Raw genomic sequence first — 18,260 nt, forward strand, 5'->3', positions numbered from 1 at the left:
GCCAGGGAAATACCCAGTTCCCACACTACTATGGGAGATATGGTCCAGGCCCTTAGGTTCTTCGTTCTATTCACCCCCTATTTCTTTGGTATTGTCAGAAGACAAGACTCAGTTCCTGGGTGCTGGTGGAGGAGGGACAGTGGTTCCAGGGCTTCCTATAAGTACTGAGTGAACAATTTGAGCTTAAAATTTTCCCTTTTTTAAATATTTAAAAATAAATCAAACTCCATCCTGTGCTGTACACAGCCCTTTTGACTCCCTGACATTGATTTGAGGAAAGAGAGGAGGTGTCAGCGTTGGAAGGGCGTCCTCACTTTCTTCCGCCGCTTCGGTTTGGCTTCTCCCTTGGGTACTGTGCTGTTGGGCTTGGAGGCTGCAGTGGTCCCAGGGCCCAGCTGAGGAGCTGCAAAGAAGTTCCCTTTGGACATCTGGCCTGGGGGTACTTGAAAGATCTGGCTCAAGAAATCCTGAAGGACAGCAGGAGGGGCACCTGGGGTAGCTCTCTGCCACCCACTGGTGCCTGGCATCCGTGAACCAAATGAGATGTGATAGGGGACCCGGCGGGTATCTGGGGAGATTCCCATATGCTGGCATCCAGCCCACTCTGTGATGTCATACACCGTTCTATCCAGCAGCGCAAAGTAGGTGACCTTGAGGCCCAACGTGCTCCACTCTGCCCCAAAGTCTCCTTCCTCAGCAAGATGCATCCTGTTACACTCAGCGCCGTATCTGGCACGCTCAGGTTCCTGGTCCGTTTCAAACCTCCTATGCTTTCCCTGGCATCGGCTGCACACCACAGTATTCATTGCTTCTTTGAGGTCATCCTGCAGCTTGGACAGAAACTCATTCACTGACCGGCTCAGCTCATTCTCTGCCATTCGCCTCATCTCATATTCCTTCCGTCTCTCAGGGTTGCGACAATGTCCCAGGCTGCCCGCAGAACCTTGAGGGCCTCCTCAGCCCGGGGATGATTATTTTTGTCAGGATGAACCATCACTGCCGACTGCCTATAGGCCTTCTTCAGTTCAGCATCTGATGCTGTGGCTTCAACCCCCAACACGTGAAAAGGCTTTAGCTCATCCTCAGGAAGCCCAGCCATGGTCAACAGTCGAGCCACTTCCTCTTCAGGCTGGCAGTAGCGATCACTAGCTACAGGTGCATTCCCCTGCCTACTGGTCCTCTGCTTGACCCAAGGCAACTCCAGCCAACCCCACTGAACTATTCTTACCAGTTGCTGCCACGGCCTGCTCTCTCTCAGCAGGGTCAGGCACCGCTGCCAGGTGGGAGAAGCGAGCCAAGAGAAGAGCCAGGTGGCTTTACCCCTCCAGCCTAACCGATCACTCAGTCCCACCAGAAACCGCCAGCCCAACTGCAGACAGCCCAACAAAAGGGCCAGAGCCGGGAGCAGCAAAGCACCCAGCAGCCTAAGAAAACGGGTGAACAGCCCTGCCCCATAGCAAAACCCTTGGCTCGGAAATTGGGACATCACCTGGGCCCCGACCCCCAGCCGCCCTGCCCAGACTCCCACCCAGACCCAAAAAAAGGTCCAGATCACTGCCTTTCAGCTGCCTGCGTGCATAGATGAGACAGCCACAAGTTTCCACGTACTCCGCACTAATACCAGCAGTTCGATCAGCCACCAGAAGCCTGCCTGTCCAAGCTGACGCACCCACACTCCCTGTCCTCTGCGCTTATCTGCCCCACTCCGGTTCCGACCCAGCCGATGTCAACCAGGGGATCTGGGATCTCTGCGTCCACCCTCCCAAGTACCCTCCCTTGGCTGGAACGCGGTGCCGTTGTCTACGGAGCACAGGTTTCCTTCCACTGGGCACACGTGAAAAACCACTGGGAAACTTAAGAGGTTCCTCCTCATCACATTCCTCTTGCAACTCTTCATCTTCCCCCAGAGCCGGAGAGGTACAATGGTGGCAAAAGTTGCTAGAAGAGCTGTCTCCTCCCTCAGAACAAGGCCCTTCAGGGATTCCCTGGAAGTTACAAGCAGATGGAATGGAAAGAAAAGAAGGGTTCCCATCCTCCTGGTACCCAGCCTCATTCTCTCTTGAGAGTTCCTGGCCCACTCCTGACTCTTCTGAAGATGCCTCACTCTGATCAGGGTCCTCTCCATCCCTAGGGACGGAGTGGAGCCCTTGGAGGGCCGTGGCTTGGATCTGACCAGTGGGCTGGATTTGGGGGCTGTGTGTACTTACGACTAGAGTGCTCTGTGAGGCAGCGGGTACCATTGTGAGCCGGCCCAGCCGAGTCCCTGAGTCCTGAGAATGAAAGTATTTCAGGGTCCACAGAGGGTCCTAAAGTCCTGAGGGAGGCACCACCACTGGGGTGGGCTCCACACAACCCTCCTTCTCCGGGGTGCTTCCGGGCCGTGACCCCAGGGCTTCCTGAGGATTTTAGGTCACAGCCATCATGGTAAGTTCTGAGGCGGAAGAGCAGAGGTAACTCCTCCCCATCGAGCAGGTGGGTGGAGAGCCAGGGGGAGCTAGAGAGCAGCCCCCCCCCCCCCCCCCCGGCTCCGCCTCCAGTTCATTCCACACCAGGAGTTTTGATTCTCATTCATTTTGACTGAAATATACCAATGTCTACTGGGTGAGGAGAGGTGGTGGGAATTATCAAGCAAACTAGTCTCTTTTTCTTTTTCTCTTTCACTGAGTTGATTGAACTGAGAAGTTATTGGTCTCAGACACAGACTTATTATTTAAATAAACAAGGAGATGCTATAGAAACTGTACAGCCAGTTGATGAACAGAATATATTATTGCATCTCATGACTATTTCAGTGCCAAGATCCATGTATTCAGTGCAGATACCTCGGGCTGCAATTTATAATCCATTCTCTCATCTTGGCTCCAGAAATAGAGTGATGATTATATTGTACTTAACTCCAAGATATTTTTAAAATCTCATGGTATTTGCCGTATAATAAATGAGACACTGATCCTCAATTCTCCTGTCAAAGGGAAAATGGACACTGCTCACAATCTCTCACACCCTTTCTCATATCTCCCTTACTACATCCTTACCCTAACCTAGCAGGTGATACATGGAGATGTATAATGAAAGTATTTGCCTGAAAACCAAAATATTTGTCCTAAAGCAAATCTAATATTCTTAAATCTACAGCCACAGGAGGTGAAGAAACAAAGTGTGAAAATATTTGCATTTGAAAGTACAAAGATCTTTACTATTTAGATTAAATGAAAAGCATTTGCAATAAAGCTTCGATGTGTTAGAAGCCTTGTTAGGAATGTACCTATGGGAGAAACCTGTAACAGCTCTGGTCTGCTCGTCACAGGCATGTGCTCTTAGATCTGCTACAAACTAACCATGTGACTTCAGAAACAACACACGTGCCTATTCTTAGTCTTAGTTCATTTGCTTGTAAAATAAAAAGATTGAACTAGATTATTCCCAGGGTCTTTGCTGCTAAGAAATCCCATGGTTTTTTTTTTTTCTATGCTTTAAAAATATTTTACAGATCTTAATATGAAACAGGATATGATTTGATTCTTGATATCCTAACTATATAAAATAAAAATCTGATATGACATTAAACATCCATAAGGTAAATGTGAGTAATGCCATTCCTTACTGGCCATTGGCATTTAACCCTTGTCGCTTTTTCACAGCCCTGTAAGGACTGCATCGGTGTGTTGACTTTACAGATGAGGAAACTGAAGCTGAAAGCAAATAAAGAATTTACTGTGTCACACCATCTACTAAGAGGTGGAGCTGGGGTTAGAAGCCAGGTCTAACTGTAAAGCCTGTGCTTTACATCACACCAGGATGAATCAAGCAACAAATTAGAGTCTGGTCCTGTATTTCCAATTTCCACTTTTCTGTTCCAGGAACCACTGGAACATAATAATGACACCTAATATACATGAGTCTTTCCACTGTACTAAACACTGTTCAAAGCACTTTTGTGTGTTGTGTCATTTAAATCTACAACAACCCTAAAGGGAAACAGGAGGACAAATGGACAGAGAGGTCAAAGTCACAGATGTAAATATGAGAGTTAAGATTTGAATCCCTGTGTCTAGTGTTAGAGCTTTACACAAGACAGCTCTGGGTTTTAAACGGAAGTTCTTTCTTAAGCAAGTAGGGAAAATGCTTACAAAGCTAGGTTACTTCACTGTTATTTGAAAGAAAACCACTTCTTGGTGTCAGTCTTATCGTGGATCTAACTTTCAGGTATATCCAAAAGTAGAGGATTTTGTCAAATCACTGCTCTCATGCCTTAGGTGCTCAAAAACATTTCCATCTGTTACAGCTGCACATCTCCCTGCTTTGCCCCCTATTTTGACTTCAGTGTTTATGTCTAACCTGTTCCCTTTCCGTATGTAGCCTGTGAAGGGTGCCAGAAAACTCTAATAGGTTTTTTGTTTGTTTGTTTGTTTGTTTCTGGCCGTGCCACGTGGCTTGCGGGATCCTAGTTCCCTGACCAGCCAGCTGACCAGGGATCGAACCCGCGCCCCCTGCAGTGGAAGTGCAGAGTCCCAGCCACTGGACCGCCAGAGAAGCCCCTCTAATAGGTTTGTGTGGACCATCTCAATAGTGAAGATAGCTTCAGTATTTTCAACAGTTGCGTATTTAGTAAGTGATACATACTTTTACATGTGTAAAATGAATCATACTTTAATGCATTTTAAAGTACAGGAACCAAGAAGTAAGTGTATATATATAAAGAAGAGAGTCTTGTTTTCTTTTCATATGTATCTGCACTGGGTTCTCAATTTTTTTCACACATCAAGTTGTTGTAAATGTTGCCATAGCAGAAAATTTTAACGTTTGGGAAAGACCATTTCTTAGGTTTGCTTTTAAAGGAAAAGAGTCGTTTCAAGCCCTGCTGACATGTCACTCTTCAGTAGGATTTGCATTTATACTAAACATGGCCTGACGTATCATCTTCACGGTCTTCTGTGACCTGGAAATGCTAAACTGTTCATTTCCGCAGAAGGGTTGTGCTTCTGGCTGTGACACAGTGAATAAATCCATCATACTTCTGTCAGAAAGTAGTATCCCAATTTAGATTTCTTAACCCAAGCAGTCATACTGTGTCCACAGATAAAGACTGACATGAAAGAAAGCCAGTATTGACTGAATTCATCAAAGGTTTCCTTTCACCATCTTCAACCAACCAGCTCATGAAATGTACCCACTTTGCCGGATTGTATATGTCAGGATAGTCTGAAAGGTCATTTGGCCCCTGAGAATATTTTCACCTTACACAGTGAAAAGTCAAGTGGCATTTACCCCTATTACCTCCTTAATGTAATAAATATTGGCCACTGATCTTGACTATTTAGCCTCCGAAATGATAAAACCCTAACCCTAACCCTAACCCTAACCCTAACCCTGATACCTCCGCAGCTCCACAGAACTGCTCGTTTTAGCTGCAATGCTCAGACTCACTTTTCTCTTTCAAACCTTTGCATAAACATCACTTTCTCTGTGAGGCTTGATCTGATCAGATCATTCTAACCTACCCCTCTCTATCTCTTCCCAATTCATTCTTCTCAACAGCGCTACTACATCTGATGTTCCATATATTTTTCTTGTTTTCAGTGCTCCCCGCCTGAATATATGAATTCCATAAGGGCAGAGAGTTTTGACTGTTTTGCTCACTGCCATGTTCCTAGGACAGTGCCTGGCCCATAGTAGGTGCTCAGTAAGGATTTATTGAACAAGCGAGGGAATGATATCCCCCCAAATAAAGGCTTGCATCATTTTTGGTATATCCAGTAATGTCCCAGATTTATATCTAAATATATCTTCTTATCAGGGATAGTCTACGAAGGGATTATTTTCTCTTCAGAACAATAACAAATATGTTCATTGGAACATTTAGCATCTTTTTTCAAAGATCTCAAAAGTCCAGAAACCTGGGAGTTGCACAATTTGTGTCCTACTCTTGATCCACCATTGTCTCCAGCTAACTTTGTTCAAATCACTTAGATATCAACTGCTCAAGAAAGTAAAATCTAGGCTAGAGGCTGCCATTCATAAAATACATGACATTACATGTGAATAAATACAGGCTTACATTAAAAAAAAAGTCACTTAGATCTCAGAACCTCAGTTTTATGGGAATGTAAATTAAAGGACATAAGCTAAATGATGCCTGATTTTGTTCCACACTCTGAAATTCTATGATTCTTAGGATATTTTCTTCCATCTACTCAATTTTTTTTAGCATTTCCTGTGTATAGAACATGTACTGGTTGATAAATAGATAGACAAAATACAAAACCTAACTGCTTACTCAATAGATACAGAAAATAAGGAATCAGGCAGATCTATTGATATTACCCAGGTTTTTATATGTAAATTTATGTGAAAGTTATTCAAAAAGTCAAGTGCTTCCTTGCCATCACCTCCAACATTGACACTTCTGAACTTGTGAATTACACCCTACATAAGCACGGCTCCACGATTCTTTTTTTATCTAGATTACAAAGCCACTGAACTGTCTTTTCATCTCAGATGCTCTACTGAACATACTATACAATTTTTCAACACCATAATTTGATCTGAGAACATCTGCAAAAAATCTGTAGCACATTTTTTCCACTTCTCAGCACTTGACTTCTGAGCCTCTCCATATCAGGCATTCTTGCAGTTTCTGTGACATATTATTGAGCAAACCACCAGAAACACTTCTGTAGAGCTCCAATAGGACCAGAAAACGAATCTGATTAATGGCATCGTTAACGGAACTTTTGATTACCTGCTCAACCTATGGATCAATCTGTTCTTTTAGAAATAAGAATCTTATGGCATTTCCCCCACTGTTATTCCTTATTTGAAATTCTTCTTATATATAATCAAGATTATCCCATGCATCTATTTATTCCCCCAAATAATCTAAGTTTCTGGAAAGAACTGCAGGCTTTCCCTGTGGTTGGTGTTTCAAAAAGTGAGGAAGTTCAACTAAACATTCAAATTTTACCTCAGTCATGCACACATAAAACCTGATGTGTGCTTTCTCTTGTGGTATTTGTTTATTCTATGCCTATTAGTCTTCCAGGTCTCATTTCCTCTTTTCCCCAGAAATTCAGCAAGAAATGCCACCATGTCCTTTGATTCCTCCCCCGCATTTTCCTCCCTCCTTTGTTACTTGCATCCTAATATTCATTTATTTCCATCTTATTTTCTTATGGATTTCTAGCTATCTGCAACTTTCCTCTATTCTTTCTATTCTTGGAGGATTTTATTTTTTATTTTCTGGTTCTGACAGTCTGGGTGGCTTGAACAACAGAAACGTATTTCCTCTCAATCCTGGAGGCTAGAAATTCAAGACCACGGTGTCAACAGGGTTGGTTTCTTCTGCGGCTTCTTCACTTGGCTGTAGATGGGCGCCTTCTCTCTGTATCTCCAGAAGGTCTTCCCATTTTGTGAGTCTGTGTCCTAATCTTTTATTCTTATAAGGATACCAGCTATATTGGATTAGGGCCCATCCACATGGCCTCATTTTACCTTAATCATCACTTTAAGTACCCTTTCTCCAAATACAGTGACATTCTAAGGCACTAGGGGTTGAGATTCAACATATAAATTTTGGGGAAAACAATTCAGCCTATAACCGGTTCCCTCCTTTTTCTTTCCCTTTGGTTATTCAGCTACTGTTTTTCTGTGCTTTCCTATTTTATTTTTTATAATTTTTATTTTTTACTCTGGTCTCTATTCTGTAGACCTATCCCCTTTTCATGCCTCACGGACAATCCTATTCCCATTCATCTCCAAGGCCACTCACTGCCTAGAATCCCAGCAATAACAAACCTTTGTAACTTTTGGTTTTTAGACTAAAGAAAGGACTTAGAAGGTAAGACATGAAAGTGATGTATGCCTACTCCACCCTGAACCAGATGCTGGGAGGTCTTTTCCAGCCAGCCTACTGCCACAGCCAAGAATGAAAAGGGAGGCAAAAGGCCAGGCTGCCAGATTTTATCTTTGTGTTTGTTTCCATGAAGGACTAGAAGGATATTATCAATTTTGTTCACTTCAGACTTGCTGCTGACTCTTCACACTGAATAACTGAGCAGAAATACATCTGCTCTTTCGTTGCCACTGTCTTTGCAGAAGGAAATGCTATGATCTTCCCTCATGAAGTACTGCTCAGTGATTGTGTAGCTGCAGAACTCCAGAAAAGCTCTCCTTGCTTTTCTTAGAGGAATGGGGACACCAACATTCAGTCCCTGATTAACCGCTTCCTCTTTCAGTGTCCACCTCCATTCTCTTGCCCCAAGTGTTTGCTGAATCTGAGCCTTCATTTTTATCTCCCAGTCGAGAGTACAAGAGAGATGCTACTACTCTTGGGACATATCCTGCTGTGTTCAGTCAGTTCCGAGTTTCCCAGCAGGCAGAGAAAACGTATGCTTAGGGGCACCAAAATGATGTTTGAAAGAGTCTTAGGTTTAATAATGATATTTCCTAAGAAAAACATAAAATGAGAAATCTTTGGGGGGAAATTAGATCTTTATTGGACTTACTTTTATTTTACATCTTGGTATTATTATTTTGTAATTTTTAATTAAATATCTGGGAAGAATGGGTGCAACACAAGCTGCTCAGTGCCATTCTTTCTAATCGTCTTAGCCCAGCTTGTTTTCTATTTAAAGTGCAGTCAGAAATGATTAATTCTTCATTTTAAGAAGCTTGAATACAAAGTGTTTTAAGTGCTCTTGACTGGAGTTAGTTTCCAAAGGCATTGAGTTTGAGTCATTGATGATTCAGAATGATTCAGAATAGTCACTGTTTCTGGGCTTGTAGCATTTTTATTTCATTGTGAATTGTACAAATATTTTTTCAAACTCCCTTAAATTCATACCTATTGATGTCTTGAGGTATTTAGTTCATGGGAACCAATCCAAAATAAATTCTTAGGATGCTTCCCCAAGGATTAAAGCTATAGAGTAACAGCTCAGTCCTTGGCCTGACCCCATCTGGAGGCTTCGGCTCCGTGTAGACACTAGGACATATCCTCCTCCCATCAGGGAGAATTTAAAGAACTCTAAGTTTAGAGTAAAGGAACCATCAAATTAGCCTCTTTGCCCTTCTTGGTCTCAAGGTCCAGTAACTGAGTTCCAGTACTGGTAAACTTTCAACTTCCCAGACCCTCTGGGATTGTAGCCTTTCTCCGACTCTTACCAAAAAAAACTTGCTTTCAACTCCTGAATTACAGTGTCTCTTCACCAACAGAAGCTCATTCAATTTAAATACAACACTGGGGAGGACTTACAGCATATATTAGCTCCGTTTTTTCTACGCATCTTCTACTAGTTCTACTAATGAGGAAATGAAAGCTCAGTGATTTGCCCCAAATCCCACATCTGCAGCGAAACCTTCTGATTTGGCGTATATTGTTCTAATCTCAGCTCTACTTTTTCTCCCAAACAGACCCCTATACCCTATAGATAGCGTGCTTCCTGTTTTCCGCAAATAATTTGACACCCAATTAAAGTAGAACATTTCTAATGGGATTTAGACACCCAGTGATTATTCAAAGCAAAAATTAGAACTAAGAGTCAAAGCATCTCGTCTGGATGTTGGAGCATAATGCCCTCAGAATCCAACACAGACTCCAGGCTTCCTTGTGGAGAAGAGGAAGCTAGTACTGGCACCTACCTGCCACCTTCTGCCCCACTCTTGCCCTTATTACATCACTTACAAAAGGACAAGGGTGCAAGTCTACTGCCGATTCTTGTCCATGCAAACTGAAGGTGACTTTGGTTTAACTTCCCTTGCATAGCAATTTACAATACTATTTTTGTGTTGAACAATACAAAGATCAGAAAGTAAATACTAGAATAATTTAAGAGTCAACGTTGCATTTACTAGGATTCTGCTTTTAGTTTATCTAAATATTTTCCACCCAAATGAACTTAAAATGACTTGTATACAGTGTATATCCCCATGTCTGTAAGAACCACTTGAATAATGTTGTAATTAATATGCACAGTCACAGAAATGTGTCCCATGAATATAAATACACTCTCCACATAGTGTACCTACATTTATACTTATTCTCTAAAATAAGCGTCAACTGACATAGCCGGAGTGATGGGTACAATCGGTAGCAGAATACTGAGCATGCAAAATGTGCTGAAAAAGACGCGTACGTGGTGGAGCCAGTGTTGAGTATGTAGCAACACGAGTGATGGGAGTCCTCTGTAGTAAAGTCCGCTGGATGGGGCGCATCTTGCTGTGAGAAAAGCTTGCAATGTGTGAACACTGACGTATAACAACTGTAGGAGCAAATGATTTAAATGCGTCTCTACTAAAACCTCCAGAGGTCTATGACTGATTTTTAGTTTTAGTTTTACATCAGAGCAAAGCAAGAACAATTGAGAGAACTTTTTAAGGCAGAACTTCCTTTTTGCTGCTGGATGTGTCACTTGCTGGGAAAAGGGCTAAATGGTCAGAGCACCAGCGTGCTAGCTTTCCTAGCGGGCACGGAGGAAGGAGGAGGATTTATGAGTGGCCTCGGGTCCGGTCTTCTGTAGGATAATACCTGTGACAAGTGGGGAGGGGGTTGGTGCCGATCCTCTCAATGTGGTCGGAAATAGGAACAGGAAACTTGGGGCATTTTCCTCAATTATTTTTATTTTACAGGTGTGCAATTTGAGATCCAGAAAAGCAGTGTAACTGACTTAGGATCGCACAATTAGTGAATGGCAAATCCAGGGCCGTATCTGGAGTTCAGAAGCCTCTGCCTCTACATGTTTGGTGTTTGGAGACAAGGTAGGAGATAAAGATATTCAATTGAAATTCAATACATGAGGCTACAAAGTAATTCACACCCGAAAAGTCTTTTTTTTTTTTTTATACTGACACACTGACCTCCAAAAAATGAGGTAGAAAGTGAGCAGTGATATCCAAGGGACCAATTACCATTAAGAAACCTGTTCTTTCCATCTGCTCCAAGAGCTGTTTGCACCCAGCTTCACATACTTGCAGGCCTTCAATCAATGGTAACAGGCCACTCATCCGTTAACAGTCATAAGGCAGGGGCAGAATTTCTGGGTCTGGAATGATCTGAGAGGCCATCTATCCCATCACAGAAGTCTTCCCTGCAATATTACTAAGAGGTGAGGATCATTTCGCCTCTTTTCTAGAACTTGCAGTGGCAGAAGCTAGCTATACTCTGAAACAGTGCGATCCATCGAATTGTGCTATTTATATGGAAATTGGAGATTAGGACTACAACGTATGGTTGCATCTGCCTCTTGAGTTCGGCGGGACAACGTCTTGTGAGCAAAGAGAGTACTAACCCAATGCCCTCCCCCCAGCTGTTCCATTATACTCAGGTCTCAATGATGGGGACCATTTCTTATTTTTCTTTGTGTCCTTGATATTTAGAATGAATAAAGAGTACCTTGTATCTATCTCCAAATCAGGGCTGTCTCAGTCTTTCACTGGACTTTGCTTTTACGTGGCTATAATTTCCCTACACTATCTTACACTTGTTTTATTGGCATATTCTTGAAATTCCAAATCTTTAGAACTTCAGTTTCCTTATCTAAACTTGAAGTAAAGATGTAAATATATCATAGGTTCAGAGGATTAAATGAGATCACGTATGTATAATACTTAGCAAAGTGCCTGGTACGTTAGCAAGGGCTAGATTATTATTGGTTTACATTCCATTCCCGTGGTGCACGTGCTTTTAAAAGACTGAACTTCTGAAACTAAATCAGGAAACCAATGACATTAAACTAGAAGGACAATACGTGTAAAGTCAAAGAAGAGCATGCATTTTGCTTTAAATTGTGACCCATATCGATCACAGCAAATATTTGTTTCTTTGACATTTTGGGGAACTCACTTCCAGTTCTCAAATTCCATGACTGCCTTTCAAAGACTCAGCACCATTAATTTTAACTAGAAGTGAGGCACGTGGTGTGTGCGTAGATAGCTGGTTTAGTCTTGATCCGTCTTCCACTATAGCTTCTTACGTAAGCTAAATATCTGCCTTATAGAGGAAGCCTGCTCAATGTGGAGTCTAAATATTTCATATCATATTGAAAATCTGTAATCATTGCTCTGGATTTAGTTGGCATTGGGATCAGACCATCATCATCTTCCACATAAAATTCACTTTATTGTAATATTAGGTCATAGGTAATGATTTAAGCTTTTCCTTCATGAGGCTCACTCATCTCCATTCCTCAGAGACCCCATTTGCATCATGTTTTTAAATTCTATGTAGCTTAACTTAAAATCACTCTAAAGCTTATTAAAATGGGACCCCAAATATGTTTTCTAGTCCATGAAAACCAGTATCATTCCCACATCCATATGATTCAAAGAATAAGTTTACACCGATCCAGATCGGTTGCAATTATTTGTCAGGCTGAGAGCTATTGATTATTAATGCTAATTGCTTGCATAAGGAATCCCTCCCCAGGTTCTGAATTTTAAATCACAGCACCTCCAGGTTTGCTTGCGGAGGCTATTCCTGGAAATGAAGAAAGAAGGAGGGAGCAGAAGCAGCAGGTCCTTCCCCTGGGAGGCCTTTGGGGAGATGGATGAAATCACAGATAGTCTTTAACCAAATGCCAAGCCTACCTGGCAGACTCCGCACAGCAACTCAGAGGGTCCAGGAGCGAGAGCAATGCATCTTAAACGTACTCCCAGCCGTCGGTCTGTCGGTAACAAATTAGACTTGTCACTTTATCCAAGCAGATTCAGTGAAGACATTACCAGTGTTAATGATCTGTGCTTGCCATGGGAAGAAGAAGCTGGAATCTGAGTCTGGTGGTGCAGGGACAGCTTTCAGTTTCTTTTCATTTCTCTTCTCTTGGCTTCATGGTAGCATCACAAGTGAGGCTTTTCCACCATCATCCTTCTCCCAAGTTTGAAAAATGTCAGATGGTATGAAAGTCTGTTACATATTCTGCTCCTCTGTAGACAGGCCAGCACTTACCCACTGTTTACTCCTATGCATGAGTTTGATTTAGGAAGGTCAGGGGAATTAACCTCTAAGAAGAGTATGCCTGTAAACGAAGGGCTTCTTTTACAGGATGCAGTTTCTCCTAGGTTGTCCACGGACACGGAATGTTTTAAGAGGAGAGTATTTTCAACAGGACCCACACTCTCCTGGACTTTGCTTCCACTGAATCCCATTTCTAAAGAAAAGAACTTGAAACTAAAGGACAAGCAGGATCCCAGTGTTACAGTGACGAACTGTCTACACAGAGCATCTCCACCTTTAAGAAGGAAACTTCCTTAATTCATCACCAATAATTAAAGATGTTTCTCTAATGCATAGATGCAGTGCCTTTCATAAGTACTCTTGGCTTTCCTCAAGCATTTTTTTTAAACTTGTTCAGAAAAACAAATGACGGTAAAACAGGATGTCTCTCCACCCCAATCACAACCTTGTATATCGTAGTAGATATGTAAGAGATCATGGAAATCAATCCAACTTAATCTGCTAAGCTCCGGCAATTATTTCAGTGACCCAACCAAAATTGGAAAAAAAAAAATGTGATGTTGATGGCTCAGGCTGAAACTGGTTGAAAATTTAAATTTGCCAAATACTCACAGAGACAGCTAAATATAAGACAGGTTAAATGTTGCATTATATTAAAGGACATAATGAGTTTCAAAGAGAAGACTCTCAGGCTGAGTAAATTGAAATTGGACTGTTTATCAACTGAAGTCTTCTGAGTTTATCAATAGCTTCGCACTTGCCTTTGAAAATAAGCAGCCCCTCCCACAACTGGAAGGTCTGGATCCAGTAATCCACACATGAGTTTGTAGAAACCATAATCAAGGATGATTCAGGAGGGAAATCTATTTTATGTTCTCTATACTATGGGCTGTTCATTAACTGTTATGAGTCTTTGGGTTGTGGGAAAAAAATAGATCCATGGGAAAAGAGCACGAATCAAAGGGACAAACACTGCTGTGCTCATTTTCCTGCAGACTTAGAGAGTCAGGTTTGCTTTCAAGACCTGAGTTTGCAGGAGCCTGGTAGCTGGAAGAGCACCAAGAATGAAGGGATAACAAAACCACAAAAGCACAAACAGGCAATTCCAAGGAAGGCGTTCAGAAGCAGCTCTAGTTAATTCTCACCCCTTCTTTAGTCTAAGCCAGCACCTGCCCAGCACCAAGGCAGTGGAGTTGGGTGCTCATCTCTCACTGTAGGCTAACACCTGCTCTGCTTTGATTTTCTGGGCTTTGGAGTGTCCTACTGCACGCGCGCGCACACACACACACACGCACACACACACACACACACACAGTTGAATTTCTACAGGGCAAACTTCAGTTGTTTTTTTTTTTTCAGGAGATTTTTTCTTTTTTTCCCCCTTTTTCTTTTTGCCCCTTTCTCATCTATATTTCTTCAGCATGCATTTTCCTTCTTAGAGCTGTCATTCCTAACTAGCCATTCTTAGTCAAGAGATAACAAAGTTCTGTGAGGCATCTCCCACTGGGAACCTCGCCTCCATGCAAGCTGGTCTGAATTGCAGGCTGGCTGCATTTTTGATAAGTCCTGAACATAATGTACTATCAACTGGGGATGGAGGAAGCCAGTGGCATTTGGACTGAGAGGCTCAAGGAACATATTTTTCAGACATAATGGATTTTGCAAAGTCTGCATTGGATTTTGCCTCACAGGTAACCTACTTATTTTTTCCTTTAATTTCCAGGCCTTTGTGGCTACAAGAGGGCCTGAAACCATAGGAGCAAGTGACAATGAAGCCTTTTAAAGTTCAGCTTAAAACCCAAGATGAAAAGAAAAATCTAAATGATGGCAATTCTGTGGAAGGGAGTGGCAGGATATATTTAAGTGATGAAACATAAAAACCTACAACCAAGATTACTGTACCCAGCAAGGATCTCATTCAGATTCAACGGAGAAATTAAAACCTTTACAGACAAGCAAAAGCAAAGAGAATTCAGCACCACCAAACCAGCTTTACAACAAATGCTAAAGGAAATTCTCTAGGCAGGAAACAAAAGAAAGGAAAAGACCTACAATAATAAACCCAAAACAATTAAGAAAATGGTAATAGGAATATACATATCGATAATTACCTTAAATGTAAATGGATTAAATGCTCCCACCAAAAGACACAGGCTTGCTGAATGGATACAGAAACAAGACCCATATATATGCTGTCTACAAGAGACCCACTTCAGACCTAGGGACACATGCAGACTGAAAGTGAGGGGATGGAACAAGATATTCCTTGCAAATGGAAATCAAAAGAAAGCTGGAGTAGCAATTCTCATATCAGACAAAATAGACTTTGAAATAAAGACTACTGCAAGAGACAAAGAAGGACACTACAAAATCATCAAGGTATCAATCCAAGAAGAAGATATAACAATTGTAAATATTTATGCACCCAACATAGGAGCACCTCAATACATAAGGCAAATGCTAACATCCATAAAAGGGGAAATCGACAGTAAAACAATAATAGCAGGGGACTTTAACACCCTACTTTCACCAATGGACAGATCAACTAAAATGAAAATAAATAAGAAAAAACAAGCTTTAAATGATACATTAAACAAGATGCACTTAATTGATATTTATAGGACATTCCATCCAAAAACAACAGAATACACTTTCTTCTCCAGTGCTCATGGAACATTCTCCAGGATAGATCATATCTTGGGTCACAAATCAAGACTTGGTAAATTTAAGAAGATTGAAATTGTATCAAGTATCTTTTCCAACCACAATGCTATGAGACTAGATATCAATTACAGGAAAAAAAAACTGTAAAAAATACAAACACTTGGAGGCTAAAAGATACACTACTGAATAACCAAGAAATCACTGAAGAAATCAAAGAGGAAATCAAAGAATACCTAGAAAAAAATCACAATGAAAACACGCCAACCCAAAACCTATGGGATGCAGCAAAAGCAGTTCTAAGAGAGAACTTTATATCAATAAAATCCTACCTCAAGAAACAAGAAAAATCTCAAATAAACAACCTAACCTTACACCTAAACCAATTAGAAAAAGAACAAAACCCCAAAGTTAGCAGAAGGAAAGAAATCATAAAGATCAGATCAGAAATAAATGAAAAAGAAATGAAGGAAACGATAGCAAAGATCAATAAAACTAAAAGCTGGTTCTTTGAGAAGATAAACAAAATTGACAAGCCATTAGCCAGACTTATCAAGAAAAAAAGGGAGAACACTCAAATCAACAGAATTAGAAATGAAAGAGGAGAAGTAACAACTGACACTGCAGAAATACAGAGGATCATGAGAGATTACTACAAGCAACTATATGTCAATAAAATGGACAACCTGGAAGAAACAGACAAACTCTTAGAAAAGTACAACCTTCTGAGACTGAACCAGGAAGAAATAGAAAATATAAACACACCAACCACAAGCACTGAAACTGAAACTGTGATTAAAAATCTTCCAACAAACAAAATCCCAGGACCAGATGGCTTCACAGGCAAATTCTATCAAACATTTAGGGAAGAGCTAACACCTATCCTTCTCAAACTCTTCCAAAATACAGCAGAGGGAGGAACACTCCCAAACTCATTCTGTGAGGCCACCATCACCCTGATACCGAAACCAGACAAAAGATGTCACAAAAAAAGAAAACTACAGGCCAATATCACTGATGAACATAGATGCAAAAATCCTCAGCAAAATACCAGCAAACAGTATCGAACAGCACATTAAAAGGATCATACACCACGATCATGTGGGGTTTATCCCAGGAATGCAAGGATTCTTCAATATATGCAAAATCAAACACTTTTAATCAGTTAAAAGCTGATTCACTTTTTTATATAGCAGCAACTAACACAACAATGTAAAGCAATTATACTCCAATAAAGATGTTAAAAATAAATATTCAATGGATGGCAATTCTGAATTTAGTGAAATATGATTCATTTCGAACATGTACAACTGTGATTAAAGTCCAGCAGTAAGCAAAGGATAAACATGAAGTAATGCATGTTGATGTACACATTTGTCAGTTTTTGCTGTGGCAGCAAGCAAACTCAAGATCTCAGCAGTTCATAACACAAACCTGTCTTTCTTACTCGTGGGTCTGTGGATTGGGTATAGCTCTGCTGCGTCCAACAGGGCTTGGATGCGCTCGGTGCCACGTTTGGGTTCAGGTCTGCTCTGTTAGTCCTTACTCTGGGAACCGGGCTCAAGGAGCAGCCACTATTTGGAGTGTGCTGTTCTGGCGATAGAGTGCAGAAGTTCAAGAGGATGAACAAAAAACATGGAATTCCTCTCAAATCCTTCACCTGGAGCTGCGAAGCTGCCCACATTTCATTGTTCCACGCAAGTCAGATAACCGAGCCTAGAGTCGATGGAGCCTGGAAGGTGTGGTACGGTAAATGTATATATATATACATATTGATATTTTGTCCTTGTCCCTGGTTGTTGGCACAGAGCTCCCCAAACTCTTGGATTTTCCTGGGGGTTTTGTATGCTAATGAAATGAATCACAGGAAAGGAGGTCCTAGGTAGCTTTAGGATGGGAACTGGTTACCAGAAAAATCAGCCATGTGAATACAGAATGAGAACTTTCAGCCCGACCCCCCTCCAGGGAGGGACAAGGGGACGGCCGCTGAGTTCAATCACAGATGTCTAAGGATTTAATCAAGTGTGCCCATGTGACGAAAGCACCATAAGAACGCCTTGGTGGGTTCAAGGAGCTTCCTGGTTGGTGGAACCATTGACATGCTGGGATGGTGGTGTGCCTGGAGAGGGCACGGAAGTTCTGCACCTCCGCCCTCCCACCTTGCCCTACCCATCTCTTCCGTTTGGCTGTTCTTGAATTGTATCCTTTATAATAAACCGGTTGCTTAAGTGAAGTGCTTTCCTGAGTTCTGTGAATCATTCTAGCAAATTATGGAACCTGAGCGAGGAGGCTGTTGGAACCCCTGAACTGGTAGTCAGCAGGCAGACGTGTGGGTCACCGGGGGCTGCCATTTGCAGCTGACGTCTGAAGTGGGGCCGTCTTGTGGGACAGAGCCCTTAGCCCATGGGGTCTGCACTAACTATGGGTAATCAGTGTCAGAACTGAATTGTTGGACACCCACTCAGTGTTGAAGAATTGGAGACTTAAAATGACATATTTAGTGTTAGAAAAGGCCACACAGAAGGGTATTCCAATCAAGAGAAAGCAAGCCTAAGGAATGAATAAATACTTATGAACAAATAATACAATTGGCCACAAGGATCTTTGGATCAGGTTTAAATGCATTAAAAATATTTAGCACTATCGAGGA

The 18,260-nt window shown here is 41.8% G+C and overlaps 1 pseudogene; it reads right to left on the reverse strand.

Moving 5' to 3' along the window:
- Positions 1 to 290: 290 nt before the first annotated feature.
- LOC116746703 overlaps positions 291 to 18,260 on the reverse strand; it is a 31,065-nt pseudogene continuing 13,095 nt past the window's right edge.

The sequence above is a fragment of the Phocoena sinus genome, chromosome 21, assembly GCF_008692025.1.
Source record: "Phocoena sinus isolate mPhoSin1 chromosome 21, mPhoSin1.pri, whole genome shotgun sequence".
In the NCBI taxonomy this organism is placed as follows: Eukaryota; Metazoa; Chordata; class Mammalia; order Artiodactyla; family Phocoenidae; genus Phocoena; species Phocoena sinus.